The sequence below is a fragment of the Zosterops lateralis genome (assembly GCF_965231275.1).
Source record: "Zosterops lateralis genome assembly, chromosome: 3".
Classification (NCBI taxonomy): domain Eukaryota; kingdom Metazoa; phylum Chordata; class Aves; order Passeriformes; family Zosteropidae; genus Zosterops; species Zosterops lateralis.
Genome location: NC_139764.1, coordinates 31,155,526 through 31,176,461, shown reverse-complemented (window position 1 = coordinate 31,176,461; position 20,936 = coordinate 31,155,526). Strand labels below are relative to the sequence as shown.

At 42.7% G+C, this 20,936-nt stretch overlaps 1 protein-coding gene across 4 annotated transcripts in view; it reads left to right on the top strand.

Annotated features, from left to right (window-relative positions):
* The first annotated feature begins 1,742 nt into the window (after window positions 1-1,742).
* PPM1B (protein phosphatase, Mg2+/Mn2+ dependent 1B) overlaps window positions 1,743-20,936 on the top strand; it is a 60,137-nt gene continuing 40,943 nt past the window's right edge. For 2 of the 4 annotated variants that reach the window (XM_083856248.1, XM_083856245.1), the window contains exon 1: window positions 1,743-1,827. The gene's annotated coding sequence lies outside the window, so the exon portion shown is untranslated. Of the gene's footprint in view, window positions 1,828-2,347; window positions 2,376-9,624; window positions 9,753-20,936 lie in introns of those variants that run through there. The other 2 variants (XM_083856247.1, XM_083856246.1) reach the window with 2 other exon arrangements.

Here is a 20,936-nt window from a genome sequence, read left to right as displayed (position 1 = left end):
TGTGCTGAGGCAATCTGGGTTTCATTCTCATTCAGCTCTATCAACTGGTGGGGAGCTGTGGGAAGCAGCAATGGCACACAGGGTGAACTGTCCCATCTCCTCGGTGTGGAGTAGATGCATTTGAACCCACAGAAAGCAAAGCTTTGGCTCTTAGAGCCACGGCTGCATCAGTCACCTGAGCAAAAAAGTGTCCTCTGAGCTCTGTGCAAGGATTTTCTAACGTGAGTGGTGGTGCTGAGGACCTTGGGGGTAAAAGCTGCACAGTATTTTCTGCACTGTGAACATAACTCCAGAGGCCCTGGAGAAATAATCCTGTCATGTGCCTATGTGGAAGACTGGGAGAGAATTCTAGCTCCAGAAAGCGAAGCTCCCATCTTTTTCAGGGTCAGTTCCTTTTGTAACACTCCAGAAAATGAATAGTTGAAGGAATAAAGATGCTGTACAGAGAGTATTTTGAGCCGTGGTCTCCAGTTCTGCGTGTGGCGGGTGTTCATTCACGCCACTGTACTCAGTGTGTGCTGAGGAAACACCTCAGCGTGAGGAAAGGGACCGAGGGCATCAGCGAACCGTGGTGTGGGAATTGGTGTGCCATTTCTACAGACAGCACATTGAAGTTTGTGTTCTCGAGAGTATAAGGCAAGGCTATCCCTCCCAGCTCTCCACTGCAGCAGCCGGGCTGCCACACAGGGCTGTGCGGGCAGGAGCAGGCCTCTCTCCAGCGGGGTGAACCGCAGCTGCCTTCGAGCAGCCATTGAGTGAGAAAGGTGGGAATAGCACGGGATTACGAGGGCTCAGACAGATTTTCATGTTCTTTCCTGAATAAACAGTTGTGGTTTGGGGCAAGAGAGAAGGCGAAGGACAGGCCGCACAGGGCCTGCTCTTCCCTCCTGTTGTGGCTCGGGGCTGAGGGGAGATTTAGACTGACCCTGTCACCTTCTACAAGCACTGAAAGGAGCTCTTCTCCCAGATAAGTAGTGACAGGACGAGAGCAAATAGCCCCAAGCTTTGCCAGGGGAGGTTTAGGCTGGGCATCAGGAAGAATTTCTTCACAGAAAGGGAGATGAGACATTGGAATGGGCTGCCCAGGGAGGTGTGGAGTCGCCATCCCTGAGGTGTTTAAGGAAAGCCTGGATGTGGCACCCGGTGCCATGGTCTAGTTACATGGTGATGTTCGGTCACGGGCTAGACTCGATGAACTCAGGTGTCTTTTCCAACCCAACTGATTCTGTGTTTCAGTGATTCTACTCTTCAGGTGGCCCCGCTGTCAGCAGGGCTCGGGGGGTACCAAGGGCGAACCCGAGACGCCTCACTCGGGCACCCCAGCCGGGACAGGGTGCTCGAGCCCCGCGGGCAGACGGGAACACAGAGAACCGAGACACCTCCAGCCTCGTTTTTCGGTGCGGTAACACCAGCAGCAGCCCCGGCATCGCCCGCCGGCCCCGCTCCCTCCTCCCGGGCCGTGCGAGGCGCAGCGCTCCCGCCGGGGACGCCAGGCCCCGCCCCCCGGGCGGGACACCTGCCCCCGCGCACCCTGATTGGCTGGAGGTGATGTAATCGCGCGCACATACGGGTACTCCCCACTGCCCCCCGTGGGGCACGGGGGAGGTCGCGCGCTTCTTGCCCGCCCCCGCGACCAATCGCCGTGCGGAGCGGCTCGGCGCGCGGGCCGGGCCGCGCTCCGCTGCCCCGCCGGCCGCCCCTGATTGGCAGGGACGGCGGCCAATCAGCAGAAAGCACCCGCGGGTCGGTTCACGCCCCCTTGGCGAAGCGGCGGCCGGGGCGAGAGAGGCTGCGGGAGTGGCGGCGCTGGGAGCCAATGGCCTGCAGGCAAACCGCGCCGCCGGGAGGGAGGGGATGTGGCGGCGGGAGGGAGGCTGGGAGGGGCGAGGGCGCTGGCTGACAGCCGCTTCCGTCAGTCCCGCTCGAGGCTGCGAGGCCAGAAAAAAAAAGTGCGGAGAAAGACGGAGCCCGTGCGCCGTCGTCTTGATTGACGAGAGCCGCAGCCAATAGTTACCAAAGTAGACGGGGGAGACCCAATCAGGGAAAAGCTTTTGGGCGGGTCCCGCGTGTGAGCGGCGAACGCATCTACCAATGACGGCGAGGAAGGGCCGTGCCGACGGGGCCGGCGGCCAATGGTCGGCGGGACGGGGCGGGCGGGGCGAGCTCGGCCCCGCCCACTCTCCCGAGAGCGGTGACGCGGGCGGGGGGACGGCGGCTCCAACATGTCCGCGCTGCTGGCGGCGCTCCGAGTGCGCGACCGGGCGGCGGCGGCGGCCGGCGGCGGCCAGCGCGGGGCGGCGCGCGCCTGAGCCCGAGCCAGCACCGCCCGCACCCGCGCCGGGCCCCGCAGCGCCGCCGGGCGCCGGGACACGCAGGTAGAGAGGGCGGCCGGGGCACAGCGGGGGAAGGGGCTGAGCGGGTGAGCCGGGGCCGCGCCGGGCGGGGCGGGGCGGGGAACGCGGCCCGCGGCGGGTGCGCCCCCGGGGAGCGAGCGGGCGCCGCGAGGCCCGGCCGCCGCCTTCCTCCCGCCGCCGCAGAGGAGAGGGCCCAGGCCCCGCACGGCCCCGGGGCCGGGGAGCTGCGGGCCCGGCCGCGCGTGGGTGGCGGCGGGGAGGGCGCCGGAGGGGCCCGGTGCGGGCCCGGCCCGCGCACGTGTAAGGGGCGGCCCCGGGGAGCGCCCGGCCGGGCCGGGCCGCGATAACGACCGGCCCCGCGGGGGGGGGAGGGCGGCGGGCACGGCCCCGGAGCCGCGGGGAGAGGCGGCCGTGAGGCCTCCGTGCTTGCGGCGGGCTGGGGGTGAAATCACAGGCAGATGGGCAGTGCAGCCTTTAGGGGAAAGGAGTTGAAGGCAGTTCCTGCTCGTAGTTTGGAGCTTGCTGGCTCTGCCAACCCAATGGATATACTTTCGCTATAATTTACAATAATGCCTCTCTGGGAAGGAGGGAGTCATTTTGATGAGCTGAATTGGAGGCAGCTAGAAAAATCTGTACCTGTCTTGTTTTGTGTGCTGCGGTAGGTTGAGGGATGTGTTTACACAGTGGGGATGCAGGTGCTTGGTGAAACCACATGTGTTTGGGAGTAGTGGTACAGGAAGGCCTGTGAATTTAGGGGTAATAGGTAAACAGGCGTCTGTGTGTTGGGAGAAGTAGGGTGGTAAGTTGGCAGGCATCTAAAGGCTGTGGAGGAGGGCGGCTTTGGGGGGTAGGGAAGCCTGTGTACAAGTTACAGGCACAGTGGTAACAGGTTGCTACAAGGTTCTGAACTTGTTTTGTTTCGTGGCCGGTGTGGTTAGACTTAATGTGCGAGACCTTCGTGTGTGTAATATGAGCTGGTATGTGGACAGCAAGTCATGCGTGTTCCTACTGCTGTGCTTTGGTTTGTCTGCTGCTCACACGGGGAGCTGAGAGAGATGCCCGGCTGTCACCAGCTCGGTGAGCTCTGGCTGGTGTGTGGAGATGGGCTAAAGCAGCAAGCAACGTGGTCTGTGAATTTGAGAGGACTGTGAGTTGATGTTTCACCTGTAATGAAAAGGAAAGGCTGGATATTTGTTGTTTGGCCCATGCAATAGAAATGGGAAAACATGTAGCAAATGCCACGTGTTGGGATCATGATAGGACTTTTTGGAGAAATGTCTGTCTGTGTGCTGGGGAGTTGTAGAACTGTAGTTATATATGTTTTTGACAGGTAGCAGGCACTCTGAATTTCTGTCTGTTCAGTCATCAAAGCTGTCTTTTTGTAGGTAAATTTTCAAGGATGACTGTGGACTATAGGAAAGTGAGGGGGCTTGGGTGGATATTTGGGTACGGTTGAAAATGGGGGGAAGGATGAATTTGTATACAGGGTGAAGATTATGTTAGGCTATGTATACACGTGTGTATCAGGGGAATGGTATTTGTGCAAAAGGGAAACTGGAGTTTTCGTATTGCTGAGTGAGTTAGTCTGTGTATAGAGAGAGGAGGCAGGCGGTTTTGGCTGAGGCTGTGAAAAGTTGAAATGATGTGGGGGAGGGATGATCAACTGGCTCCAGGGTCCTCTACAGGTTGGAGGCTGTGGGAGTTCTTTGCTACTCATAGTATGGATAGAAGTATTTTATAGTTGTGACATGGAGTGAAAATGAAAGAAGTGAATGGAGATGATGAGGCAGTTTAGTACTGGTATGAAAACTACCGGATTAAAGGGGGTTGCGGGACAGTCAAGGGGTTTCTGGTAAAGCGGTTTCTGTCTGTTTATTTTGTTTTGTTTGTTTCACTGGATAAATTGACCATTAACTTTAAGGGTAAACTTTTGCTGAAACTAGCACTCAGTGGTTTTGACAGGTCAGCAGCTAACTAAAAACACTTAATGTAGTGTAGACAAGCTCCCTTGTGTGTGGGCTTGAGGGCTCCAGTACATCCTTTATATGTACTTATTACATGGATTTTCTGTACCTTAACACTTAACTGAGTTTGCATATCCAGAGTATATGAAATCTTCTATACTGGATGTATATTTGTGTTTGAGAGAGGGTTAATGCATCAACATTGGAGGGTCAGAGATTTGTGAAGAGAGGATCCATTTAGAATGGAAAGCTGCTTGGATCAGCTGGAAAGGAAGAGTAATTACATGTGTGTATCCCACGTTCTTCAAGTTTGGGATAGTATGTTCTATTTATTTGCATAGCCCCTCAGCTGTTGTTCTGCAGATATTTACAGGAGGCTGTTACATAGGGCAGTGATTTAATTAAGGCACACAACATCAGGATGAGGGAAATGTAATTAACGTAGCATGAGAGGGCTGCATGGAGGGTGCTGAGAACCCATTTTTCTGTTATAGTGGTAGCCATGAGGTGATCAGTTAGTGATACAAGGAATGAGAGAAAGAAATGAGTAGACCCTGGACAGTCCAGTTCTCTTCTTGTCTCTGGTGTGCATTGCTCTTTTAAACTTTTCCAGTAATAATCAGCAATATGTGCTTCTGACTTAGTAAATTTGTCTCAAGAAATAAAAACCTATTACAATTGAAATTCAAGCCTGCAAAAATCTATGTTCAACAATCATTTCACGTTCTCTCTGTCAAGAGCTACTGCTCTCAGGGGTCCAATGGAGAGTAGAGAGTATTTCTCACATGGATGTGTTGCTTCCATGTTACAAAAGAGAAAGACACTAAAATCTGCTCTTAGTAGTGGACGTAAAAATCTGTGTTTATGAAGTATTTGTATTACTCTTTGGAGCAGGGCTTATTTATACTGCAGCAAGGGATGGGGATGTGCAAAGAACAGTGTTCAGTGAGTACTGAGTGTCCTCCTTAAATGGAACAAACTGCAGCACACCTTGCTGAGTGCTGCCATAGTGTTCAGCAGGGCAAGATGGGCTTGGTTTGTTAGTGTGGTTTCTGTTGCTTGGTTTTGTCTTGGGTTTTTTGGGCTTTCTCTTAAAAACAAAAAAAACAACACTAAAAATGAAAATTGATCATTTGATAGCACCTTGCATCATCAGTCCTGTAGGAATGTTTAAATCTGCCATATAGGTCTATTGCTGTAGCTTAGGAAGTGGGAAATGGCTGTTCTTTTCCAGCCAGCCCTGGAAGATAATTGGTAACCATTGGTTTTTCCAAGCGCCGGCTCTTCCAAGTGAATGGGAAAGCCTTGCTGAAGGAATCCAAGCTTGAGACTCCATGTTTGGGCTGTGGAGAGTGATTACTGTAACAGGCCATGCATATCTTTGTGTCCATAGTTGTTGGGGTTTTTTTTAACCTAGTATTGGTTCTTTCTGCCCACTACCTTAATCAAATATGCTCTATTTTGTTTGGGATTTGCTTTTTTAGTTCTTGTCACTTGTCCACTGATCTCTCTGAATTCAGTGCTGCACTTTCCTCCCCTGTGAAAAAGAAGCATTCTTCAGGTCTTGGGCCTTTTAGCGACTGAAATGATTCACTCTGAGTGTTCTTATCAGTAAATTGGAGGAGAGCAGTGGTGATTTCTTTGGAAAATTGTTGAAATCAAAGTTTTGCTGTCTTGGTTCCTTCCCTATGTATTATTTTTTTAAATTCTGTGCTTCAGTTTATGCTTTGATGGTCTTCATAATTTGGTTTACAGCTGTACAGGGTGTGAATTGTGGCATCTTTCTCTGCTTATTAGCAGTGTGAATGCAGCATAAATGTTTTATGGATCTTAGAGGAGTCCAGTTTAGCCCCAACCTCCAGCATATCAGGTATACATAAAATATTCAGGGAATTTAATGTCAAAATCTGGACCAGTAATTGCAGCTTCTTAATAAAAAAAAAAAAAAAAAAAAAAAAAAAAAAAAAAAAAAAAAAAAAAAAAAAAAAAGCCACCCAAATAGAATGACCTCTGACTAGAAAAGCCCAGAAAGGAGAAATTGAAAGATGATCCCTGATGTAAGAACAAGGATGCAGAGTTTCCAGAAAGATTATCAGTTCTCCTTTTACTTAACAGACAACTTTGCAAACTCCTTAGCTATTTTGATGATGTCTTTCAGCCTTAGACAGATGTCTAGTGTGGGAAACTTCCTTCAAACTGCTATAATTTGTCTAAAGCTTGTACAAATTTGTATTTCTATCATATGATAAAGTCAGATAAATATTTTGAAGATTTCGAGTGTCACTCCAGAAGAAAACTGGTCTGAAGATCTTCATGAGATGGTAAGAAATTACTGAGTTGGGATAGCTCATCTCTAGTTTCTTGAGATGAGCAGCTCAGCTCATCTCAGTTTCTGGAGACGTTATTGGCATGTTGAAACATAGGGGTTGCCAGTGAGTGTAGGTTAAATCAGTCTTCTGACTCTTGGAAAACCCTGTATTGGGAGGGAAAGATGTTTTAATGTAGGGAATGATGACAGAAGGGAAAACTCAGTGTCTCAGCAGACAGCAGCCTTTCGTATAATTTTGAAGGAAATTACTCAGGCCCAGATATTTTTGTTTTGCTATGAAAAATGTTACCCACAACTCTTTTTCCCAGTGCAGCATTAGTTTCTCATTAACATTACCTCAGTGTGTCATTTTATGATGTCACTACATTACTATCTCCTGGCATAGGTTCTCTTCATCTTTGATGGGAAATAACAATTTATTGAATTTTCTTTCAAACAAATAGTACAACTAGGTGCTTAAGTCTGTTTTTGCAAGACTTAACATGAAACAGATCAGAAAAGCATGGCATAAGGATGTTTCAGACTGGGCTGCTGGAGAGTTTAAGATGGCTCTTTAGTGACTGTGGTAATGACATGTCAATAACCGCAAACTTCCAGTTGAATCACAAAGGAAAGTGTCATTCCTTCTTTGCCATTTTCATGGTATTAGTGTGTTAACAGAAAACGTAATCTTCAATAATCCTACTTTTGTGTCTGCACCCCAGTATAGGAACTTGACCTTTACTCAATGTAGAGCAAACATGACTCTGCATTGTTAGCATATGAATTAATTGTTTTTATCAAGGGGGTAATGAAGTAAGATGATAAGGATTTGTTCAGCAGAGGAGGTAGCACGTTATTGTAAGTTTTTCATGCAGTACTGCCTTGGTCTGTTCTCACCAGCTTGTTGGTCCTGCCTGCTAAAGGCAGGTATATGTTTGAAACTCATGGTCTTCTATTTAAAAATTTATAGAAAAAGAGAAATTGGTAACAGGAGAGAACATCTCAGTGATGGAACTATTCGTAAAGAACTGATGTTTTGATTCAGGTGAAACAATGAATATTATGTTGGTCAGCTTATTCAAAAAGAAAAAGAAACTGTTCTGGGTGGCTTTGTTGGTTAAGCTGATGTGCAAGTCATAAAAAGCAATATTGTATACGTGCTGCTCTTCCTTTCCTATCACTTCCTCCAGTGCAGCCTTTGATTGAGTTGTGTTTTCAATGTTACTTGAAAAGTTTTATAAAACAGTAATTGTAGGTGATGCATGAAGTATGTCGATCAAGTGGGTTATTTTTTTCTTTATTCCAAAAGCTTTTCTAGAGTATCCTACTAGCTTTTGAAACTCCTGACTTTTGAAGGGATGGAAACAAAAGTGGATGAGTGGTGATACACTGCTGCTATCATTATTCCAGAAAAAGGAGCACCCTGTGCAGGCATCCTTTCTAGGGCTTTTGAGGTGTGTGTTGGCAGCTGTGGGTTTACTTCCTGCTGCTTGAGGCTCTCATAAATGAATGGACAGTATCTGCCACTTGATTATATTTACATCAGCAAGCAGCATGCTGCACTTGAAGAATGTTGTAGAGTGAACCTGTAAGTTAGGCAGACTCAGTGTCTTCAATGTGTGTACTTTATGGGGTTTATTTTAGACTAATTGTAGTCTGGTTCTGTGGGCTGAGTATATTCCAGGCTTTCCCAGAGTTTTGATGCAGGTTAATCTTGGAGATGTTCAGGTCATGTATTCAGAAACTTGTCTGAGATGTGAACTAAACTACAGGAAGTGGGTGACAGGTTGACTTCAAAGCGTGTTCCCAACTCAGACTGAAGTGACAATGCAGCTGTACCCACTGGGTCTCCCAGAGGCAGGTTAGTGCCCTGCAGAGGGTGCTGAGGTATGCAGGGGGAGTGGGTTCTACCCTCTGCTGCTTCCTGAGTGCTGCCAGGCCTGCAGAAATTGTCCTGCTGCTCTCTAAGGATTGCTTGTTGTTGCTGATAACTGAATATCTGTTCCTAAATTATCGTCTCTAGTTTTGACATTTTGTGTGGAAATGACTGGTGGAAAAACTACAATAAATTCTGGAGAATAGTTCTTTATGGTTTTGCTTCAGTTAATCAAGAATGAAACTAGCTGTGTGAGCAGCGAGTTATGAAGGCTGACTTCCTGTGGCTTTGTGTCTTGTGGTTGGATTTTTCTGGGTGTAGGTTATTGTGTGTTCTGTGAGTATTCTCATGTGTTTGGGGCACTCTCTGTGCTGTATGGCAGGTAACACAGCTGAGCTTCTGCTGCACTTGTCCTCGGGGGGCACTAGTTTGGATATCTCTCCTTGATGTGACTGTTTATTATCCACAAGACTCATAGGACCTGACTATTTGTGAAATATTTACCCTTGTGTAAACTTTTGAGTTGTGTTTCAGTGAAACTGTGGAGATGCAGACAACACACACTGTAGCTTGGCTTGCTAGGGTTTTATTTTATTTTCCTCTAATGCTATTTCTTGTTTTACTCTTGGTGTGTGTGGTTGGTTGTCTGTTTTTTAAAAAATAACCACTGTTTAAGGTTTCTTCCAAAAGAGTTAAAAGTATATTCCCCTCAACATTTCAGGGAACATATCTAGAAATAGGAAATTGTTCTTCATGGCAGCTTCTTAAGGGATGCTGAAAATCTTTTCTTTATAAGATTGAATACTCTGAAGAATTTCATCAATATACTTGTTAAACCACATCCAAATAAATATGGACAGGTGTAAAGTTGCCTTTGTATATTGCAGCTGTATATATGATACCACATACAGTAGTTTCGGACCATGATTCTAGGAGAGAAGTGAATGGGGGTTTTCACATTGCGCAAGTCTCTGGAGTACAGCTAGACTGGATTTAGAGGGTGGTGGATTAGCAATTGGAGGGGGCAGGGACTTGTGTTTGTGATTGCCCTTGTGACCTTGAAAAACTGCTGAAACCGTCATGTGCTTTGAAACTTTTCAGATGAGAAGTACTGTACTGAAACTGTGTGCTACTGTGGGCTGTTTTGAGAGTTCTGTCTTCAGTGTGTAAAGCTGAAGAAATTGTTCCTTTTGCTTCTGTTTGAAGTGGGTCTGTACTCAAAGCATTGCCTTCAGAGAGCTGTAAAGGTATGAAAGGTGAATATAGCACGGATGTTACTCGGGGTTTTTTCTATGTCCTTTCTTCTCCTACTCTCTTTACCTAGTATAGTAATAAAATAAGTCTCTACTATTTGTTCTGGTTCCCGACAAGAAAATCTTATCCTGGTCAAAAGGCACTTTGCATACCAGCTTGTGCACAAGACCTCTCTTCAGATACGGTACTAGTTGCAGGCACTGGTTTCTGGTGTCTGACATGAAGCTTGGTTCTCCAAGGAACATTTGATAAAAATTGTTTATAACTAGCTTTTCACAAAAAAGTACTTCTTTTTCAGTGTTCATGTTTAAAGGAAACATGAAGTTCTTTTTTTATTTCAGCTGTAAAGCTTGAATCCAGACCTAGCAGAGGAAGTCCATTGACTCCCCCAGGTAGTGTTCAGTCCCTCATCTTGGAAAGTAAAGCAGCTCCATCTAGCTCAGGAGAGCCCCAGTGCACAGTACAGGCTGTTAAGGCTCACAAATGCCTCACTTTGGGTGTTGTCAGTAAGAACTGAAGTGGCGCCTCCAAGGAGGTTATTAACAATGTCTAATTACAGGTGGGATTTACACTCCATGAGTGTTACTCAGTAATTGTGGGACTACTGCCTATACATGTATTAAACACTCCTCAGATGGGGTGTTTATCCATTTGCTGGGTTGGCATGTTTTCTGTTCCTTTATCACTTTTCCAGGAGACATATTACAGCAAGAGCTTTTTTTGTTTCACTTTTCCTTTTCTCTGAGACAATGTCTTTCCTGCTCTTTTCTTTGCTGATTGCTTATGCTGGTGGAAGAATTTATTGGACTCATCTGAAGTCTAGGTTATGTCTGATTATGTTACTCTGAGGAGTAGTTATCTAAACAAGTAGAAGGTTGTGCACAAGACTTCAAATAATAGAGGTTCTATACATAAACAAGATGAAAACAATAGCTAGAGCTGGGAGAAAGAGGGGCATGTGAAACCTGTTCTGTAAATCCTCCCTAAGTGCACTGCAATTCAAACTGCTGTTCAAAAGATAACCTCCAGTTCATAAGTATTCAGTCATTAAAAAAAAAAATGCATTAATAATAGGAATTGTTTGCTTTGTGTGAAGTTTTCCAACCAGCCCTCTTTTACATTCTGTGCATCTCTCACGGTGTGAAGAAACTGGAAGCAGTTCAATGTGTCTGTCTGTTACAAGTAATTTGTGGGATCAGGGAAAAGACAAGCATACCACTTTTGTGGATGATTACATTGGAAAGAGATGTTTCACAGTGTTTGCTAGAGTCAGATAGCTGTGCACTCTCCTCTGCAGGCAGGCCTTAGGAGCTCATCTATTTTTCCGTAAGTGGTAGAAGTGATAGTTTAACATTTTCCTGTGTTTTAAAATTGAAACAATAATTTGACTTGTGTGTGATGTGAAAGGAAAAGATAGTTAGGGCTCTGCTGTAGTGGTGTTTCATATCCTATTTTTATAACATAGTAAACAATAAATTTATTTTGCTTTAGTTTGGCCTTTGGTTTGTCTTAGGCTGAGCCATGTCTGTACCATTTGGTCTTCTTCCAGTATTTGAGTGTGAAAATAATGGAGGTTAAGAGCTGCTGAAGCTTGATAGCTAGTTGGTAACATTAAATCAAGTTGGATGACTTCTCAATTTCTTAACTAGAACATACCAAACACAAGTAATTCTAGGCCAGAGAACTTCTCTAAAATATTTAATGAACTCAAGTATAGTGGCTGTGGTTAAACAAAACACCTTATTTTGTGATTTTGACTATTGTTACAGTATTATATTAATTTAAAGAAAAAGAAAGGAATGCTGTCAGCTTAGAATATCTGACTTTTGGAGGGAAGGGGATAAGGTTACAAACAGTTTCTCATGATTTTTTAACATGAAGTGAAAGTGGTGCTGTATGTCTGGAGTCAGAGGGGAAGAAATACAATTCCAGTATAGTTCAGGATTCTTGAAATTAGCTTGTGTGCTGCTATTGCCAATGGCAGGAAACAGAATTTAAGATGCTTAGAAAAATGTCACTATGGAAGGTGCTCTGCAATTGTACTTTATTGATTCGTATTTGGGGAAAAAAAATTCTTGACAAATACCATATATTCACAGATGTATTTAACAACCACACTATTTTCAGTCTTAAGTTTTCTGTATTTCTGAATCTGTAGGGAGGGCTCAGTTACTGCTGGAAGTAATCTTTTTTCACTGTTCTGTTTTGTTCAGGCTTAGCAGATGCAGATGTGTTTTGTATAAACAAAAACTTGGGGTTAGCAATGTCATAACTGAAGTAACTAATTTTTTGGAAAGGTGTCTTAAGGTTTGTCCAGACTTGAAACCTGATTATGTTGTCAAGTTTCACAAAGAACAGGAAGCCAATGTGGAAAACTTTTTAATAAGTCTCTCCCTGTTATTGTCTCTTCCTCCAAAGGTCTTGTTTGTTTGTGTATTGAAGCACTGATTAAAACAAGCTCTTGCATACAAAGCACATGTGACAGCTTAGATCTGTCATGAGTTGTCAGATTTGTGCTTAAAGCCTTTGTCTAAAGTCAGGTAATGGTCCCAGAATGCTGTATTGGAAGCTCCATCATCCTTTTCTGCTACTTATCTTCTTTTTAGTAGTTGGCATTCTAAGCTACTGCTCATACAATAAGTGGTGAACCAGTCTCCTGCCTGTGAGCAACCTTTCCTGCACAATTAAGTTTGTTCCAATTTCAGAAGTTTTTTTCCAGTCAGTGTTTATCCTCTCCTTTCCCTGAGTCAAAGTCTGATGCTGAAATAAGTCAGGAGAGGACATGAAAAGTAGTGTCCTTAGTAAAGAAGAAAACTAATACAGTGCTTTCTGAAGAATTTATTGCATAAATTCACTGCTCACTTCAGCTAATCCAGAGAATACTTGGGTAGGCAGAGCTCAGCATTCATTGAGGAGTATTCCTTCTTGCTCTCATCATGGGGATCTGTTTTTTGTTCGTTTGTCTGTACATAATTTTAAAGATTTTTATCAGCACATATGCTGCTCTGTGTTTTATTACCAAGTTCTGCTTGCCTTTCAGGGGTATCTTGACTGGTTTTGATACTGGTCTGAGTAAAACCCAATAAGTAAAAACTGACCACTGACATGGTCAGTAAGATGGGTGAGATGAGGAAGAGCTTCTTGCCATTAGTCTTCTTTCTCTGTCCTTATTTTTGTTTATGTTTGGTTTCTTCAGGCTCATTTTCTCCTGTTGAATCCACTCTTGAGATGGACTGAGAGGAATGAGAGAAGATTTAGTCTATAGTGCTTTTTCCTGAAAAAAAAACTGTTTTCCTGAAAACCTGTTGGGTTTTTTCACCCTGAATTGTGTAAAAAGTCCTGCAGATAGTAGAAAACTTAGTGCTTTATGGATTTGTGTCAAGGAATTGGTAGACTTGCATCGCTGTTGCTGAAGAAACAAAGATTCTTTTAAGGTCTTTGGATGACTGAAAAGATTTAGTTTGAACTGCTTTGTTCGGAGAAGGAGAGTAAGAGTGAGCTGATGTGACCCCAGATTAATTTTTACATTAAGAAGGAAAAAAGCAATAAAACTTATTAGGTCCAGCTGCCAAAGGGTGGTTAGTGCCTTCAAAATTCTATAGACAGGAGAGTTCATGTAGTGAGCATATAATTCAGTTGAAGCTTAGCTTCTGTGTTGGTTTCTAGTCATTAAATCTTAGCTACCTTGGTGAGAGTGCTGGGCACTGGATGTATCAGCTCCTTTGTCAGCCGGGCACTGCTGTTATGTTTAGCTTCTGTACTTACTGAGTCACTTACTGTACAGAATGGAGCTTTGGATTTGTCTCTCCTTATGGGGACTTTGTTCCTCTGCCCAAACAGATCTTTGCTGCATGCTGCCCAGTTGGTGAGGATCTGGTATTCCTCTCTTTAAAGGTCCTTAGAATAGTTTGGTTTTTTCACCACTTTTCAGTGTTGATACAGTACGGAAAAGAGTTTTTGCTAGGCCTTTGCACGCACTCAGGCATTTGCTTTTGTAGCCCACTCATAATCCTGACTTGGATTAAAGAAGAGGTTCTTGTATGGTTACCTAAGTACCTTAGTGCTGTTGTAGTTCTGCAGTTTTCTGCAATGTGGGATCCTCTTCCTTCTCATATTGATGCTTGGCTGTGTCTTGTCTTGTGGTAAGGGTTGGGTCGTGTGCATATGTTGGGTACATATTGCTGAGATTAATTTTCTTTTAGTTTAGCTTCTTGAATCAGCTTTCTCCATGAGGATGTGAGAGCAGCTACTGATGCCAAAGCTGGGGTAGAAACTACCCCTGACAGGAGGTGGGCTTACAGCAGTTATCAATTCAGCTTGGCCTCACTTACTGTAAGAGTGCACACTGAGCTGTTTCAAATGGGGTTCTTGTGTAGTTACTGATGTTTGTTCTTGACACTGGTGGTTTGGATACCTGTTGACCTCTCTTGTGAGTGGAAGTTCTGTATTTACTTGGGATGTTGCTGCTGATAAAGCGGCATCTGGGAAGAGGAGTCTCATAACTGTGGCAGTGTTAACAGTGTCACCAGTCACGTTGCAGTCCTAAAGTAAAAGAGCGTGGAATTAAGTGTTGACATTAAAACATTTATTATAACTAAATTAAAAAGGTCCATCCCCTCTTTTGGACTTTCCCTAAATGCGTAGCCTGCTACAGATGTTTATATGACTCCCTTCATAGTAGTCATTCCGGTTTAATTAAATACCAGCATTTGCTGACAAGAATATCTGTAGGTACATGAGAATGCAACAGAAACCAAAACTTTGCATAGCAAAGGTCATGGTAAGGAGTCTGTCAGAAAGTTTCTGAGCAAGTCAAGCTGTTTTTCTGTGTTTTTCTGTCACATCTGCAGATTTCCTTAGGGGTAGGAGGGCTGCCTCAGCTCATCTGTTGTGGTGTTTGTCACCACTAAATGTGCAGTTAGAGTCTCTTACCCACTGCCTGTTTCAAGCCTAGGTTTTGATGAACTGCAGAGGGACTGAACTATTTTGGGTGAAACATGAGTAATGTCATCACTAGTAAAGAATAGAGTTTGCAGTTGTTTGTCAGGCACTGGCTGATTCTGTGTCCAGGAGTTCCCGTATTCGTTCCATTTTGGAGGTCTCTTGCAGTAAGGCTGGGGAAGAAACTCAAGCTATCTGAAAAGATGGAAGCAATCTGAATTCTAGAAATTCTTTACAATGTTCATAATGTAACATGTTTGAGGTTTTTTGGTCATTTGCTGTTCTTTTACACTTCTTTCTCTTCTCTTTCTCAGCCCTCCGTTTCTGTAATAAATTTTAGATACTGTTACAAAGACCAAATTTTCCCTTTTATAACCTCTGCTGTTTACTGTCTTGTACCCAGATACCTTGAAAACTAGCCAGAAACTGATTTGTTTGATGTCTGTGTTTCACAGGTCGAGACCTGGTTTTTTTAATGCCTTTTTTTTTTTTTTTTTTTATGCACAGAATTCTTGTATTTAGGCTTCAGAGCATTTGAATTCTGCAAATTGCTGAAGCATAGAGATGATTCCTGTTCACTGTTTCAGGCATCCTTGCTATGTTATATAATAAAGAAAGCTTTTCATGTTACCTAATAAGTTAAATACTGCTTTGTTTGGACAGCATTATCAATAATAGTTAATATAAATCTGTAGAAAAGCCTTTTTGAAAAAGGTATTTTCAGTGTGCCTGGCTTTACCGGGGTCAGTTGTGCTTGACTGACTTGGCTGCCTTCTGTCAAATGGCTTGGTCTTCAGCTGAGGATAGAGCAGTGATTTTTAAATATTATTATTATTTTATCATTTACTTTTTATTTTGGCCTTAGCAAGGTGTTTTGGTGCCCCTCAATATACTCGTATTTACAGTCTCAATGGGAGGATGACTAGACAAATGAAGTCTGATTGAGGAGTTATTTTAAAGGTTGGCTGGTCAATGGTTCATACTCTGGACAGCAGTTACAACTAGAGCTCCTCAAGGGTCTACTGTCTACTAAATAAAATAGTTCTAACATAACCACTTATTCTTGTTGACTGGTTTTGGGATTAAGCAGGAGTTACTTAGAATCTGCCTATTGAGTAGACTTAGAATAAACAAGGTACATTAATTGAATAAACATTTAAACACTTAAATGTACGTACACACACGATTGTATGCAGGTTCTCCCTGTCATATGGTTTGTGTATTCCTGGTTTGGCAATGGATTTGCCTACATGACACTTGTAAAGGTGGTACGTACTGAGAGTGGGTGTTTCTTGGCACATCGTGGCCATCAAATGGTCGGTACCTCAGATCACTCCATACTTTCACCTTTAACAAGTGAAAAGCAGTCACTTGATGTTTGGTGGTGTTGTCACAGACAAATAGGAGCTTCTTGTCTGGCTTGGCCTCTTCCAGTGGTTCACAGAGTTTATTAGTTTCAGTTTAGCTGTTACTATTAAGCATTTGAGTCAGAGATTTTATTGACTATTGTGTTGAACTAGGACAGAAGTTGGTCAACTCTTCTATCTTACTACTTTTAGACTCTCTGTCTCCTCTGCTTTATTCACCCCAATATACAAGGAAGAGTCTCTAAAGTAAATCTTAATCAAAAAGACAAAGATCTGGAGGAAGTTTTTTCTTGTACTGCATTTAGGGTAAAACTTTCAAAATTGTCCATGATCAGATGATGCAGGGCGTGAATACTGAGACTTGGCAAAATGGTTCTGTTTCTTATGCTATTCCTGCAGAACATTATCCCTCTTTACTAACAAATACTTCTGCATATTTCTGTTGAAATGCACTAATGATCAGAGGTATATAAGCTAGCTGTGGCTATGTCCCTTAACTAAAGTAAGTTACTTGACTGAAATAGTCAAGTAGGTTGCTACTTGTAGCTAATGTTTATTGCAGAGTTGTCTTTTGAGTAGTATCAGTGTTGCTAATTATAAAAGTGATATACTCAGTTGCATTATGTGGAATGTCTTAATAAATTGGCAGTGTCTTAGTAACTCCTTTTTGTTTACTTTGTGGTCCTGTTCTGAGCTTATTGTAATTCTTTCTGCAGAGAGTGAACACACTTTTGAGTAATATTTTGGTCACTTTCAAAATATCAGGAAATAATTGGGATTCAGAGGGCAGGTTTACTGCATTTTGGAGGAAATAATAGATGCATTTCTTTTATTAAAGCCATAGCTTCAATTGCACAATTGTCACCTTTCTGTGGGTTTGAGCACGATCAAGTAGTAGGAGCCATAAACATTGTTCAGCAGTGATGCCATTGCCTTCAGCTTACATGCACAGTTTAACAAAATGTTATTAATGTTTGTTGTGTCATTCCCACACCACTCCCAGGGAAAAGTGGAATATATATATATATATAAACTTATATATATATGTGTATATATATGTTTCCATGTGAGGCTGTGAAGCTGATTAGAGGGCTGGAGCACCTCTCCTGTGTGGAAAAGCTGATGGAGTTGAGGTTGTTCAGGCTGGGGAAGAGAAGGCTCTGGGAAGACCTTAGAGCAGCCTTCCAGTACCTAAAGGTTGCCTACAAAACATAGCATAAAGTAAATGTTGAAGAAACTGAAGTGGGACTTTTGACAAGGGTGTGCTTTAATGGGGCAAGGGATAATGGCTTTAAACTGCAACAAGGGGGGTTTAGATTGAGTATTAGGAAGAAATCCTTACTGTGAGGGTAGTGAGGCACTGGAATCAGTTGCCCAGAGAAATTGTGCGTGTCCTGTCCATTGCAGTGTCCAAGGCCAGGTTGGATGGAGCTTTGAAGTGACCTGGTCCCAGCAGGAGGTGTCCCTGCTTGTGGCAGGTGAGTTGGAACCAGGTGATCTTTAAAGTAATTTGTAACCCAAGCCACTCTTTGAAGACTGGAGAAGCACATAGCTATCCCTTTACAGAGGAGGTATTTGCATAGAAGAGAGACTAGAAGGCCATGGTCTCCAGTCATAGAAGTGATGTTGGAGACACTCAGAAGGATGTGGGAGATGTTTTGAGGACTAATGTGTATAATATAGGCAGCTGGTTGCCTAATGTCAGCTCTTCAGTTTTGGGGGCATGGAAACCTACTGAAATTGGCACTGTTTGTGCTGTGTTCAGCATTTGTTTGAAAGCTCAGATCAGCAGTCTTCTATTCACATACCTATATCTGATTTTTTGTGACTGGGGGTCTGTTTTTTATGTAGTAGGTTTTACTGAATTATTTGTGTAATCCCCAAGCTAATAGTCTGCTTTTCTTTTAAACTGCCAAATTAATCTGATTCTTCCAGTTGTCATTCTGCAAGTGCTGAAATACTTAAGAGTATTCCTCTGTGTGCCATGATTATTTTATGGATTCCTAGTTTGATCCAGATAATTTGTTACATTATATGGAATACATGTATAGAATATACATGTTGTATAGAATACATGCAGGTTAAGTTTATGGTAGTAAACTGGTAGTGCTGATACGTGAGCTTTGGAATGTAGAAATAATTTTAAAATGTCTTGGCAAGTTGTCTTATAAATGGGATCACAGAACAGGGTGTTTGCCCCCTTGGTACAATTAATGTGGTTTTTTAGTGTGTCTTTGTGCTAAGATGTTTCCATCACTGTTCAGTCCAGCAAGGGCGTGTCTTGCAGCCAGCAGTGTACAGGAACAGTAGTAACCTTTGGTGGAGCTGGAGATGGTGTCTTTATCTGTGTTACCCAAATTTCCCTGCAGCTGATGTCTGAAATGACGAGTAGCATAAAGTAAATGTTGAATTATTAACATGCTAACTTTCCTGGAATCCTTTTGGCTGTCATGTCTATCATTATGTCATTGTCTGCCTGTCATGCCCTTATGCACCTTCACTGATGTTGATTTCTTGAAAATTGGCATGATCTTCTTGTATGTTAGTTTTAACATTCCTAATGACAGAATTATGCTTTCAGTTTTTGCAGGTATAGTTCAACATGTATTGTGATACTGGTATAGTGGGAAAATTAAGACAGTTTTTACTCAATAGAGATATCTGAAGCTTCAGCATTGAAATATATATTGCAAATTGAGAGTTCTACTGTTAATGAATCTACTATTAGTTTAATAGAGTTAAACTATTGCTTAGAAGTGAGTCTGAGTGACTTATTGTGGAACTGAAGTTGCAGTATGAATTGGACAAAACTTGGAGTTTTTAAGCTTACAAGTTGCTAAGTGACTGCTTTGTGCCAAGTACTCTTGTGTAGATGAGAAGTGAAACAGTTCAGAAAGCCTCAATGCAGACAGCTGAGAAAGGTTCCATGTGTCCAGACAAGGATACTGGAGCCTGCTGCCAGAAAAAAAGGTAATGGAAGTCTGATTCACTCTGCAATTCCTAGAGATAGTAATTTTTAAAACTAGTTTCTCTAGCCTGATGGAGAAGTAGAGCATCCTGTAAAAGAGCAGTGGGGAGAGTAGTGTGTTTTCTGAAATAGTCTGGACAGATCATCTGTGATCTGAAACATGGCTTTCCATGCCATACTGTGGATTGAATATTGTATGACTGCAGGTATATGGACTCTGTTAGAGTATGGGAGTACATAATTCTGTATCATGTAGGATCAGCTGCTTCTCTTCAGCATTGCTTATAACTGCCTTAAAAGTGCTTTGGGCTATGCCTTCCCTGAAATGAATCAAATCAGGCTTCCTGATTTAGGAAGGTGATATGCCTGTGTTAGCAATAAAGAAATGGCTTTCTAAACAAATGGACCCTCTTAAAATTCTTTAATTGCCTTTACATTTCTATGTGCTGATTCTGTTAATAGTAATACAGTGCTCTTACTGAAGTAACTTTGATAGTAATTAGAAGAAGCATCTTAACCTGGAAGGACAAAGGGAAAAATGTTCTAAAACTGTAATTGAGATATAATAAGAACTATGTGTTTTAACAATTCTAATTTGGAGGCTTCAGTTCCTGTACTACTTAAATGACTTCTTTTGAAAGATTGTGTGTGTAGGCAGTGAGGTGACATAACAGATGCCTGAATTCTCTCTTTCCAAGCTGTGTGATTTGCAGTAAACATTAAAGTGCCTATAGCATCCTAACTCTTAATATTTGGCAGCTCGTAGTACTGGTTTTTTCTTATGTTACCAATTTAAATGTGCGGGTGATTTTATTGTGGTGTCGAATGACCTTTTTTGCATTTAATTTAACTCCTGATGTCTATAAATTTAAATTTAGCAAGTGGTAACATGGCTAAAAAAAGCCACAAATAGATCCAAGTGTCTAAGCAGTGTGGCAGAGAATTTATGCCTTCTGTAACTGTCTGCACATCAGCAGTGGCCAAGTTGTTTGTTTGGGTTTTTTTTTTTTTTTAAATCTGCTGTGATGGCTCAGTTTTAGTGCATTTATACTCGAAGACTTAGCATTAGAAGTTGAAGAGGAACCTTATTCAAGAGAAGGGATGTCCTTCCTCTGATCATTGCTATTATATATAAAGACGTAAAACCCCATTCTTATTATCCCTTTTAAAATTTGATACACCTTGATTTCTGTCATTGTCAAACATACCAGCATTAGTGAATACTTGCTGTATATTTTGTACCTGGTCCTAACTGAAGTACTGTTATTTTGACACATTTTGTTTTTCGTCCCACTTTGTGGAGTTTAAATTCCTTCTGAAGTTTGGATATACTCCTGGTCACACTTGGGGTTGTGTTATATTTGTAAGGTGGCAAAAAATGGGAATTGTTGGCATGCATGTATTGCAATGGCTTTATTCCCCTAATGACAAAATGTGATGCTGTTGTGATGCCTTTGAGAATCCTTTGTAAGATATTTGTTCCAAATACAGGATCTGTGCAGAAAGACATGTATAAACCAGGTTTAAGGTTTTTTTTGTTGTTATTGTTGGTGTCCGGAGCAGCAGAAATTTGAGATACGGTATTGAGGATAAAAAACTCCTTATTGGCTTCAATAATAGTAGCAAGACTTGATTCAAAAGCTGATCTGTTCTAAATGCATTGGTATCTAGTAGGAGCGAGGGTGGAGTTCTCTACTCAGATAAATATTAATTTTTGAGGACTCTGGCTTAAAAATCACTGAATACTTTTCACAGAGGAATTAGTCAAGGTAGCCATCTGCAGATAATCTATTCTTTCCTCTTCTGACCATTTCATATTAGGCACTCAAAAGGATATTAATCTCTTGAAAATGATCAGTCTTTGACTGTAACCTACAGCTAAAGCATCTTAAAATTTTGTA